An 11,366-nucleotide genomic window follows, 5' to 3' on the forward strand; every position below is an offset into this window, starting at 1 on the left:
TATGCACTGAGGATGTTCATGCAAGGAGTTATTTATAGAAAGTGAGTGGATTTGTGAACAAAGAAAGTTCTAATTAAATCTTCCCTTTTTGCCATGCTGAAGCTGATGGTCAATGGACAATCTCATGTTTAATCACATCTATTTTTACCAGGCTTATGGTGCTTTTATTTGCCTTTAACTGAACCTAGAAACTTGACAGCCTGTGACTTAATAAAATAGATTTGGAAAAAAGACTTAAATCCATTTCTCTTCTCCCTTTTTAAAGTTCTAGGACATTGGAAAATGTGCTTATAAAAATGATCATTTGGCTTGGAATTTTGGTCTGTTCCTACTAAAAAAGTGAATTAATCTTAATAATTGCGAAGAAATCATATATGGAATAGTCCTCAGAAGGGTAATTACTCAAGTACAGTGGTTTTCATTAAAAAGTTAACATTTATCTTATTACAGTAATTACCTTATTGCAGTAAATTGGCAACATTTTCCTATTCTTTCAATGAGATAGCACCGTAAGATGAGTTCACACAAGAAGATGTGTTTGGACTTATTAATGAGAATCATATGCATTATTTTTTTAACTTGGTTTTATAAAGGCAAAAACACTTTATTTTTCTGTATAAAATGGCATTAAGTTAGAAACCTGTCATTAGATATCATCTCTCTGTCTGTTAAAGGGCTGTTTGGAGACATGACCATGCTACTTGTATTTGTTATCAAGTGAAATATTCCCTGTTCTTCTCAACTATCTATTTTAGGAATGAAAACAATCAACTCCAATGAAGCCATCTCCAAAGGCTTACTGAATTTTAAGCATTCTTGGAAAATGTCTGATTCAGCAGTGCCTGTTTTTAGGACGAGACATATAAGCACAAAGATGTTAATGCAGTTCAAAATTATGTGGTGAGAGAAGGAAGGAGCTGGCATTGGAATCCGTATCTCCTGACTCTCAGTGTTCCGTGTGTGTGTGTGTGTGTGTGTGTCTGCACACACGTGTGCCAGTGTGTAGTATCTCTATGCTTGTGGCTAAAATGACCACATGGGTCTGCAAGGCCTTTGATTTCTAGCCTTAAATAGCTTCTAAAAAACCACAGTGCATTTTAACAGTGTTTCCTTGTCTCATACACCACGAGACACCTTTGTCCAAAGGCAGCTCTTCCTCCCTGCTTATTCTGGCTCCTCTGTACCCCATGATCCTACCACTGGGTCAGTGCTTTAGGTCATTTGTGAATATGTCTTGCTATGAAAGACCTTTAGGCTTCCTTGATGGTGCTGGTGGTAAGGAACCTGCTTGCCAGTGCAGGAGATATAAGAGATGTGGGTTCAATCCCTAGGTCAGGAAGATCCCCTAGAGAAGGGCATGGCAACCCACTCCAGTATTCTTGTCTGGAAAATCCTAAGGACAAAGGAATATGGTGGGCTACAGTCCATAGGATCACAAAGAATCGGACATCACTGAATAACTGAATACACACACACTCTCTCTCTTAGCTAAGGTGGTCCATCTAGTCTACCTGCTCAGTTCCTCCTCACGGGGAAGTAGAAAGACGTCTTCCCAGGCATATGTTCTTATGAGACTCCGTCTCTCCTGTTGCAGTGGGGGTGGGGGTGGGGTCCTGCTCTCCTCTCAGCTCAGCCAACACATAAAGCAGGCAGGTCTGCCTCCAGCTACGAAGAGTCATCATACTTCAGATGCTGCCATGAGGTGTAACCTCAAACTCAGCACTGCGCAAGGCTTACCCAAAGCCTGGAGATGAACAGGAACCTGAAGAGCATGCCAACCCACCTCCTCGGTACTTTGAAATCTGCTTCTGGACTAACCGAACCAGAGGGGACCTTTGTACGCAGACTAGTTTTTTTCTTCCCCTGCAGAACTGCTGGAGTGAATTACCCGTCAACGTGTTGTCTCCAGATTGCTCTCAGCGATGTTCCTACCAGTGGCCCCGGGGAGGGTTGGCCGTTGAGGCTGTTGTTTCCTGTGTTACGTGGTGTCCTCGTCATGTGGACTCGTGAAAGAATCCTCACCAGCTGTAGGGGTAGGGATGATTATGCATCCCCTAAGCAAACATTTTTTAACTTTATAGATGTAATGAATCATGTAAATTGTGTCCTTTCTCTCCTTGTATCGGCTGTCAGGACACTCAGGGCCGCAGTCGCACCCGCCCTGACAGGCACAGGCTGTGCACTAATTCATTCCATTACGAACTTGACTCCTTATTTTCCCTGCCCTGAAACATCCTCACTTACTTCTTTACTGTCATTCTGTCGCATTGTTTATATTCCTCTAAGTTGGCTTAAATTACTTTTAGAAGAAGGCAGAGAATAAAATAAATAAACATACAGATAAATCCCTACCGGTGTGTTAAATATGTAGGACATCCAAGTTGTGGAGAAAACCACTTAATAAACCATCTAGACATCTGGAGAAATAGTAACCAGAGTATGACCTATTGCCTCCCTGAGTGACATCTTAGGTCTGGGAGCTGCTGAGCGGAGACACCGTGTTTCATTCCGCCAGAAGCCTGCCTGTTTGGAAAGGCTGGAAGAGGTGCTCAAAAATGGTGTATCTAGTTTGTGTTTTGCATGAAACAGCAGACATCAGCTGACTCATTGAGGTCTGGGAAACTTTAGCATAAGGTGGTTGTGGAAATTATGTAAAAGTCGCTGACTTCTGTCCCTTCGTCTTCTGAAGATGAGTGGGGAGAAAACAACCGCCCTGCCCTCGGTCCACAGCGGAGCCTGAGCTCCTTGTTCAGAGGAATAGCTGAGTAAACCCAGGGACCGAAGCAGCCTCGCCTCCTTTACCTGTGGAGCTGATGAAAGTCAGGTCGACGTGGGCAGCGCTCAGCTGTCTCCCAGGCCATTTTGCACAACTGGTACCTGCAGCCCGTGTGACCCATCTCGTAATGTGCAGGAAAGAAGAAATTCTCTTTTGAGGATTTACTATCTGCACTGGCCAGGGCCATGTATCTTCATGATCACTTTATACATTTGCTATTATTATTTTCATACATTAGATGTGATCTATGTTCTGAGCACTGTACGAAAAAATAAGAGTTAGGCATAGGCTCTGCCTGGCTTATTCAGACTGAATTTGATAGACAGATAAGATCCAGAGATGAGTATATGATGGAAACACATTTTACCATATTTGCAAACTGATGAAGTTATTCTGGGGGGTAATGTTCTTTTACATTTTCAAGAAGGCGGGGAGAGGGAGGCCAACACTGTTTTCACACTACAATTCATTTTCATGAGGAGCAGCACTCAAATAGAAATGCGAAACTTGCAGGGAGTGGGGAGGGGAGACAGGGCAGCGTGCCTTCTGTGAAGCCAGAGTTCAATCAGTTAAGAGAGGATTATTCAGATCGGGGTCACTCATGCTTCTCACATCTTATGTTTGCCTCTTCCTCCTCTTGCCTTCCCAGCTGGTAGTCAATTCTGTGCATCTGTTCCTCAAACAAGGTAACAGCAGCCACCCAAGTACGGGGAAGGCAAAGAAAACCAACTCAAGTCCAAGGTAAACTGCCTCTGGGGGCCCTGAGAGTGTCTTTGCCCCGCAGAATCTCTGAGGGGTCACAGGTTCAGGGGACCCTCTCTCTGTCTCCCTCTCAACTGGAGACACTATGATAATTTTCCCTGCATAAAGGGGAGAGGGAGAGTTTAGGAAGACCGCACATGGGGTTGGACACTTAAGCCCATGGAGCCTCGAGGTTGATGGGTGGAAGAAATGCATTAGGTGGTACTGCTCAACCCAGCCCTCCCTCCACCCTATACTCTTACTCATCACACATATTAGGAAAGACAGAACAGCATAGGGTCCCAGAAAGCTCTTTCTTTTCCCAAAGGAGATGTAATTGGTATATGGACTCCCCCAGTGGCTCAGCGGTAAAGAATCCGCCTGCAATGCAGGAGATGTAGGATACATGGGTTCTATCCCTGGATTGGGAAGATCCCCTGGAGGAGGGCATGGCAACCCGCTCCAGTATTCTTGCCTGAAGAATCCCATGGATTGAGGAGTCTGGCGTGCTATGGTCTATAGGGTCACAAAGAGTTGGACACATCTCAAGTGACTGGGCACACACACACAATTGATATATAACCTTGTAACTCAAGGTCAAGAGACCAGAAGTGTCAGTGAGGGTGCAGAGAAGACGGAGCCCTCGGACACGGTTGGTGGGCATGTAAATGGACACAGCCATGATGGGAAAAGCGCAGAGGTTCCTCAAGACGCTGAAAACGGAGTTGCCTTACGACCCAGCGGTCCCCCTCTGGGTGCCCATCCAAAGAAATTAGAGCGAAACAGGATATCAAATACACCATACCTCATCCTTAAAGAATAACAGTCTACTTCAGCTACCACCATTATTATTAGCTTAGATTTTTCTTGGGTGTTCGGCCCTTTGAGGAGTTAAGAAGCTGCTGCAATAAAGGTAGACTAGCATATCTACACTTGAGATGTCCTTAAATCCTGCGTTTCCTCTCTGTCCCTGAAGCACATGATCAGAACAACAACCTGGCATATCCCTGTAAACCCTGGATCAACACACTTTCACCCTTGAGCCTCCGATACACTGGAAATTTAGAAAGAGGAACATGGGATTCTGTGGTGTCTCTCACACTGTAAATAAGTGAGAAAGGATCTCTGTCAATTGCAGTAAAATTGCACATATTCAGGACACAAATTGATTGAGACTTCAGAACAGGAGATGCAATAAGAAGAGTCCTGTTTTGAAGAACTGAGACAGAGTGAGCAGTGCTTTGAAAAGCGTTTCCAAATAAACCCATGGCTCTGAAGCCTGGTGTCGTCAGATATGCCGTTGCCTTACTTCTGGTAAGTATGGGGGGAAATGTTCCAGGCTGCTGGAAGTTTAAAACCAGTCTGGAAGATTGATGGATTATGGTCTAACTTACATTCCTTTCCAAGCAAGGAAAGAATTATTTTTAAAAAACCACCTGACCCTGAATCTGTTTCTATTAAATGCCAATGCTTCCATATTACCAGTGAGATCTTAATAGAAATGATGGGGCATTACATCATGTCATGCAGGCACCAGAAAACTCTTTCTCTTATTTCTTTTGTGTTAGGAAAGAAGCATTCCTAAAGAAAAGATGTGTTCTCTTTATAGCATCCGTTACAAACAGTCCCGAAGACCTGCCTCTCTAACATCTTTCTATCTCTGTTTCTTTAACCACTTTGTTCTTTCTGATACAATCTATTTGACTCTCAACATTTCAGTTTACAAAGAAACATGAATCATCAGGGGGACGGAAGAATCAAAATAACTTTTTTATTCCTTACATGCCTATCAAGACTGCTTTAGAGCAAATGTAGCCATGGGATATGGCTTGAGCAGGCAAGGCAAGTTAAGAGTGATGATTTATTTTTCATGAACTGGGTGATTTATTTGAGCATTTTATCTTCTCCTATCTGTTTCTTCATCTGCTAAATATTTTTTTCTTCAAAAACAGAGTGTAAGTGAAAAATACAGCACATTATTACCCTAATATGCCTCATCAATAAAGTTAAAATATATGCTGCAAATTAGAAATGTTTGGAAACGGATCTAATGAATGCCGACTGTGAAAGTTCGTAATTTGGGGGAATGGTCAATGCCAGCTTTGGGAAACAGTGTTCAGCACTTGAGTTTATATTCCTCCTGCTTGTTCTGTGGCATTTCCACCTGTCTCTCTGCATCTCTACTCAGGAGGACACTACACATGTTGGATTAGGCCCACACTGCTCCGGTACTCTTGCCTGGAAAATCCCATGGGCGGAGGAGCCTGGGAGGCTGCAGTTCATGCAGTCGCTAAGAGTTGGACACAACTAAGCGACCTCACTTTCACTTTTCCCTTTCATGCATTGGAGAAGGAAATGGCAACCCACTCCAGTGTTCTTGCCTGGAGAATCCCAGGGACGGCGGAGCCTGGTGGGCTGCCGTCTATGGGGTCACACAGGGTCGGACACAACTGAAGCGACTTAGCAGCAGCAGCTTGAACTTAATTATATCTACAAAGATCCTGTTGTCAAATAATGGACATGAATTTGGGACACTGTTCAACCCAGCATGGCTAGTCCCACTCTGGGCTTCCAAGGTTGCTTTTCTCTCTAGTAACCAGCTCCTGTGTGTTCTTGGCCTTCCCAGGACCACGACCACCCCGGGCCTGTGCTCTCAGGAGACCAGGGCATCAGACGGCTCTTTGATTTGCCTCTGCTGAAAAGGTCTGAGCACCTGGGGAACTTAGCATAAAGGGTCCCCAGGCTGCTTGTGGGCAGCCTGCTTCCTGGACACCTTCCCATGGTCAGAGGCCATCCTGCTTGGGAGAGGCTCACACAGGACCCGGTGTGGAACTCTCCACGCCTGTGGCTGCGGAAAGTCTCTTGGTGATTCTAGAGCTTTCTGAGGCTCTTTTTCCTATGGTGGATCTTTCCAAGCAAGAGGGTCCCTTTTGGTCTGGAAAGCCACTGAGAATCTAGGATATACTTGAAGAAAGGAGAAAAATGAGTTAAATTAAGGAAACAGGGGAGGGGTCAGGCGAAGAGAACAAAGTCTTTATTTAAGGAAGAATAATACAATTTATGAAATGCAAATTCTGGGAAGGATCCTTCCTGGCTGGACTAGAGACCCGCTCTCCTGGTTGCCAGTGTACTACCTCCATTCACCACATTAGTCGATACAAAAAGAGACACAAAATTACAGTATTTGGAACTGGCCCTCCCCAAACGTCTGGATCCATGACATTCAGCTACACAGAAAGAAATTTATTTAGCAGAGAGGAAACACTGCAGCTTTCAAAACATCCAAAAATCCAACCCACTGAGGAAAATAGAGATGATGGCTTACTTTGCATAATAGGCTCCAATGATACTTCAATATTTTTAGTAATTCATGCTTCTAAAATTTGATTTTTTTTTTTTTTGCTATCTGGCAGCCTCAGTGAATCCTTGTCATATGACAAATCGAGGGAATTAGGACTCATTAAATATGGTGTTTAATAGAGGGTTACTGTGTAGCTCATCAATAGAGAATGGATGTAAACAGATTAAAATACGATGCACTAAACTCGATGTATTTGATAGTACAGAAGTCTTTGTAGGATCCTGAGGTGTGTAGCCTGAGACCATGCTGTGAACAGTGGCCAGAGCTCCACCCACAACGTTCCCTTTCCCACGTTGACTCCTTACCGACTGGGTCAGCCTGCAAGAGCAGGCGTGTGGGCCCTTGGGTCGGGGGGAGAGACCAGGGCTGCCGCACAGACTAAAGCGCGTTGGGGCTGGAGTCTGTCGCGACAGAAACAGCAGCGTTCGTCCAGGGCTGTTTGCCCAGACACTTCCAGGCGTCAGCCTCTAACGCTGTCAGTGACCTTCAGGAGTAAATATTATAATCGTCCCTGTTTTTATCCCTGAGGTGACAGCAGCAGAGGGACTGTGAGTAACGCAACCCCAGGCCCCGGGCTGAACTGCGGACTTGCAGCTGACCCAGCAGCTCCTCACCGCAGTCCTCACCGCGGTCCTCACTGCGGTCCTCACCGCCGCCCTGCCTGCCCCGCCCACCCTGCGAGCCTCAGCTTGGGCCTTTATGCTTCCCCAGAGTCTCCCCAGCTCCTGCCTCTGCCCCTCCGTTCCTTCCTCCGTGTTGCAAACCCTTATTTTCCTAAAGCCGGAAGAGCCGTCCCGCCAGCTGATGACCCCAACTGATGTCACCATGATTGAGAGCGCTCGTGGATTGGCGAGTTACCGTCTGGCTGCTGTCCCTCAGAAGCCAGGCCCTTCTTATCCTCTGATGGACCCCTCTGCCAACGGCACAGCCGAACGTGGAGCTGTAGCCATTGATAAATATCCAGGGATGGATGTGGAAAAAGTGAACAAAAGAAAAAATTCACCTTCCGCTCAAGAATCTAACATTTTCATATTAAAATGTGACAGGGGCACAAACGATCCTTCTCACATCTGTTGAGGACGGGGCCGTGCAGAACCTGGCAGCCTGCACTGTGACAGGTGAGATGGGAGGAGATGAGTGCCTAGGAGGACACTACCTTCCAGAAAGGAACAGACGCTGGGACGTCAGACCCCGGTGGTGGTGTGGGGGAGGAATCTGGCCCTGTAGCCCCCGGGGGCCCCAGGGAAGCTGGTCAGAGGGAGCAGGGTCCAGCCGAGGAGCAGAGAGGACCAAAGCAGTGGGGAAGGCAAGTGCTCGGCCCTGCAGAGGGGCCCCGGTGGATGGAGAAATGGTCTCAGACAACGTTCTGAGGCTGGTGTGCTGCTTCCAGAGCTGCTATTTGGGCTTGGAGCCTGGTAACCAGCAGAGGCGAAAGAACAAAGGTGGTTGTTGTTTGGTCATTAAGTCGTGTCCAACTCTCTACGACCCCACGGACAGGCTCCTCTGTCCATGGGATTTCCCAGGTAAGAATATTGGGGTGGGTTGCCATGTCCTCCTCCAGGGGATCTTCCCAACCCAGGGATTGAACTGGCATCTACCTGCTTGGCAAGCAGATTCTTTGCCACTGAGCCACCTTAGAAGTCCCAGAAGAACAAAGTAGTGTTCTAGAACTCCAGCCTGGAAACGCAGTTCTTTAACTTAAGTTGGTTAGTAGTTGTCGTCATGGGTGGGTTCAGTGGCTCCCTTGAAGTTCAGGGATGATTCTGCCTCCCCGGGAGGAGGGGGCACACTTGTCTCCCGTGTCTGCTGTTGTCCCGTTGTACGCACTCACCCAAAAGATTTACTGCAGCTTCCAAAGAAGAACCAACATTCTCTCTTGCCTTAAGGATCTAATGCAAAATTATTTTTTTTCTGCAAAATCCATTTTTAAATTTCCTTTTTTACAGAATCGTTTTAAGTGATGGAAAATTTGGTGATGCATTCTCCCCAGGGACTCAAGCAGTGTATTTTTGAGGCTGAAAAAGAAGAAGCTCTCGACAACGACCAGCACATTTCAACCATGGAAGGTATCTAACAAGCATGGACTGAGGATGTTTTTCATAATATTTTCATCTTTATTGTGAATGACAGTGATAGCATGTCCAAAGAAAGTGCGAAAGCAGAGGAATGTCAGGGGAAGTCTTTTTTTGTCAGTGGCAGTGTCTCCTGCACTTGCATTAGACCTGTTATGATGTCAATGCAAATGCAAGTGCCATTACAATGTCAGTGTGAGATTTCTCCCCTTGCTTTTGTCAGTTTCAATTAGATGCTTGATGTTACCATAATGCAGTTTCTTCCCCTCCCCCACACTTAATGTACTTAAATTCTGAAAGTTACCACTTTTAAGAACCGTGCTCTATTTCTTAATGGCACTCCACAATGAACCCGTATTAAAAAGTAATACATTTTCCATACAGAAAGGAATATAAAGTAAGTTCCATAAAAGTACAACACACTTACATTTTAAAGTATATAACATTAAATATATTAAAAGCACATTGTGTCACACCATATATATTAAATACCTTGAAAAAAGCCGGCTTTGCAATTTATTTTAAGTACATGAGAACTGCATTTAATAAAATGTTTAAAATATAATTTATTACGGTAACAATTTATTAATAATGATAACTAAATGCTCTTGAAGAGGTTATTCATGAAAGAACGGTTTGTCAAAAGAAAAGACTTTTTCCATTCTAAAGATAAGGGCAATAGTCAGAAAGGCATAAATTTTGCCCTTCTTGGTAATTTAACAATTCTAAAAGAAGCATGCACATTAAAAACCTTTCCCATAACTGTTATTTTTAAAGCAGAGACACTGCTGGAATCTGATTCTGTACATAAACTGATCATTTATTCTATCGGGCTCCCTTTCTGCCTGCAAAGAGTGACACAGAGAGCCCCCCTTGCCCCGAATGTAAATACTAGCTCCTGATTTAAGTGATAGTCAGTTTGTGCTGAAGCCCGGGTATAAATATTTTACATATTGTATAACATAAACATCATTACAGCCCGTCCTCTGGGAGAGCTGGTACGCGTGGGAGATTTGTCAGTGCCTGAAGCTCAAAGCCATGGTAAGAATGTCAGAGATCTGGGATGTGTCACTTTGAGCTTTGCATCCTGTGTATTTATTTCACTCAGGCTGGTCTGTATAAAGTGCCATAAAAGGTACATGCCATACCCAGATGATGATCTGTTCCAGAGGAATGGCAGATCCTGGCCCCAGAGGCAGGCGAATCCCACAGGCTTGAGAGGGGACCCCAAAACGAAAAGACAAAGCAAAGAGGGAAGTGAAGCGTGTATTGACAAATAGTTAAAATTCCCAGATTCTTTTAGGAAACTTAGGTTTAAAACTGAGAGAAATCTCATTATGATTGTTTTCTCTTGATAGATTGTAACCTGCATCCCAGAACAACAACAACAACAAAACCAGGCATCATGTTAACAATAGACCCAGCCTAGCAGAGGTGTGAATAAGACATGGAAAATTCAGTTATGTCAACAGGATTTGGTGTGCAGTATTCTTCTCCTGTACAACTCAATGACTGCAGGCATGAAAGGAGTGCTTGGGGAAAAAAATGTAAGAATTGATAAATGAAATAAAATATTTAGGACTGCCTGGTTAGCAGTCTGTTTTTGTTTGGGTTGCTACCAAGCTAAGAGGAGTCAGTGTTTCAGAAACAGGCAGTGGCTGCATGGCCCTCACAACAGATCATTAATGTTCCAGAATTGCTAAACTGGGGCTCTGAAATTTCAAAAGGTGGAGGTTTGCTTCAGGTGCCATCAACTTCCATAGATGCTGATAAGAGCATCTGTCAACTCAACTCATCTGTTCTTGTCACTCGCAGAGGGACCAAGGACCTTGCTTGCAGCCAAGAGCCTTGCGTCTTCATAATGGACGTTCCCTGCAGACCTGGCCAGTTTGAGAACCAGAGGAGATTGCTCAACACAAGAATCCAGAAGGAGTAAAACACTGCCAAATGTTTCATCCATGGATCATTTTCTCATTAGTCAGACGTCCATCAGCTGATGACTGGGTGAATAAAATATGGTATTTCCACACAATGGAATGTTATTTGGTGATTAGATGGAATGGTGTATTGACAGATGCTACAGCAGCATGAACTTTGAAAGCATTTGTTGTTCAGTCGATAAGTCATGTGCGACTCTGCGATCCCACGGACTGAGGCACATCAGGGTTTCCTATCCTTCACTGTCTCCCAGAGTTTGATCAAACTCATGTCCATTGAGTTTGTGATGCCATTTAACCATCTCAACCTCAATCTTACCCGGCATCAGGGTCTTTTCCAATGAGTCAGCTCTTTGACTCAGAGCTTCAGCTTCAGCTTCAGTATTTCCAATGAAAGTATTATGCCATGGGAAAGAAATCTATCACAAAGGACCACATGTTTTATGATTCTGTTTATAAAGAAAAGTCCCAAACTGGCA

General features: G+C 44.6%; 1 long non-coding RNA gene across 1 annotated transcript; it reads left to right on the forward strand.

Annotated features, from left to right (window-relative positions):
• Positions 1-8,597: 8,597 nt before the first annotated feature.
• On the forward strand, positions 8,598-10,982 carry LOC132343806 (uncharacterized). Its single transcript, XR_009492779.1, has 3 exons — positions 8,598-8,944; positions 10,309-10,497; positions 10,766-10,982. It is a non-coding gene; the product is annotated as an uncharacterized lncRNA (long non-coding RNA).
• Positions 10,983-11,366: the final 384 nt, after the last annotated feature.

This window comes from Bos taurus, chromosome 24 (genome assembly GCF_002263795.3).
Source record: "Bos taurus isolate L1 Dominette 01449 registration number 42190680 breed Hereford chromosome 24, ARS-UCD2.0, whole genome shotgun sequence".
In the NCBI taxonomy this organism is placed as follows: Eukaryota; Metazoa; Chordata; class Mammalia; order Artiodactyla; family Bovidae; genus Bos; species Bos taurus.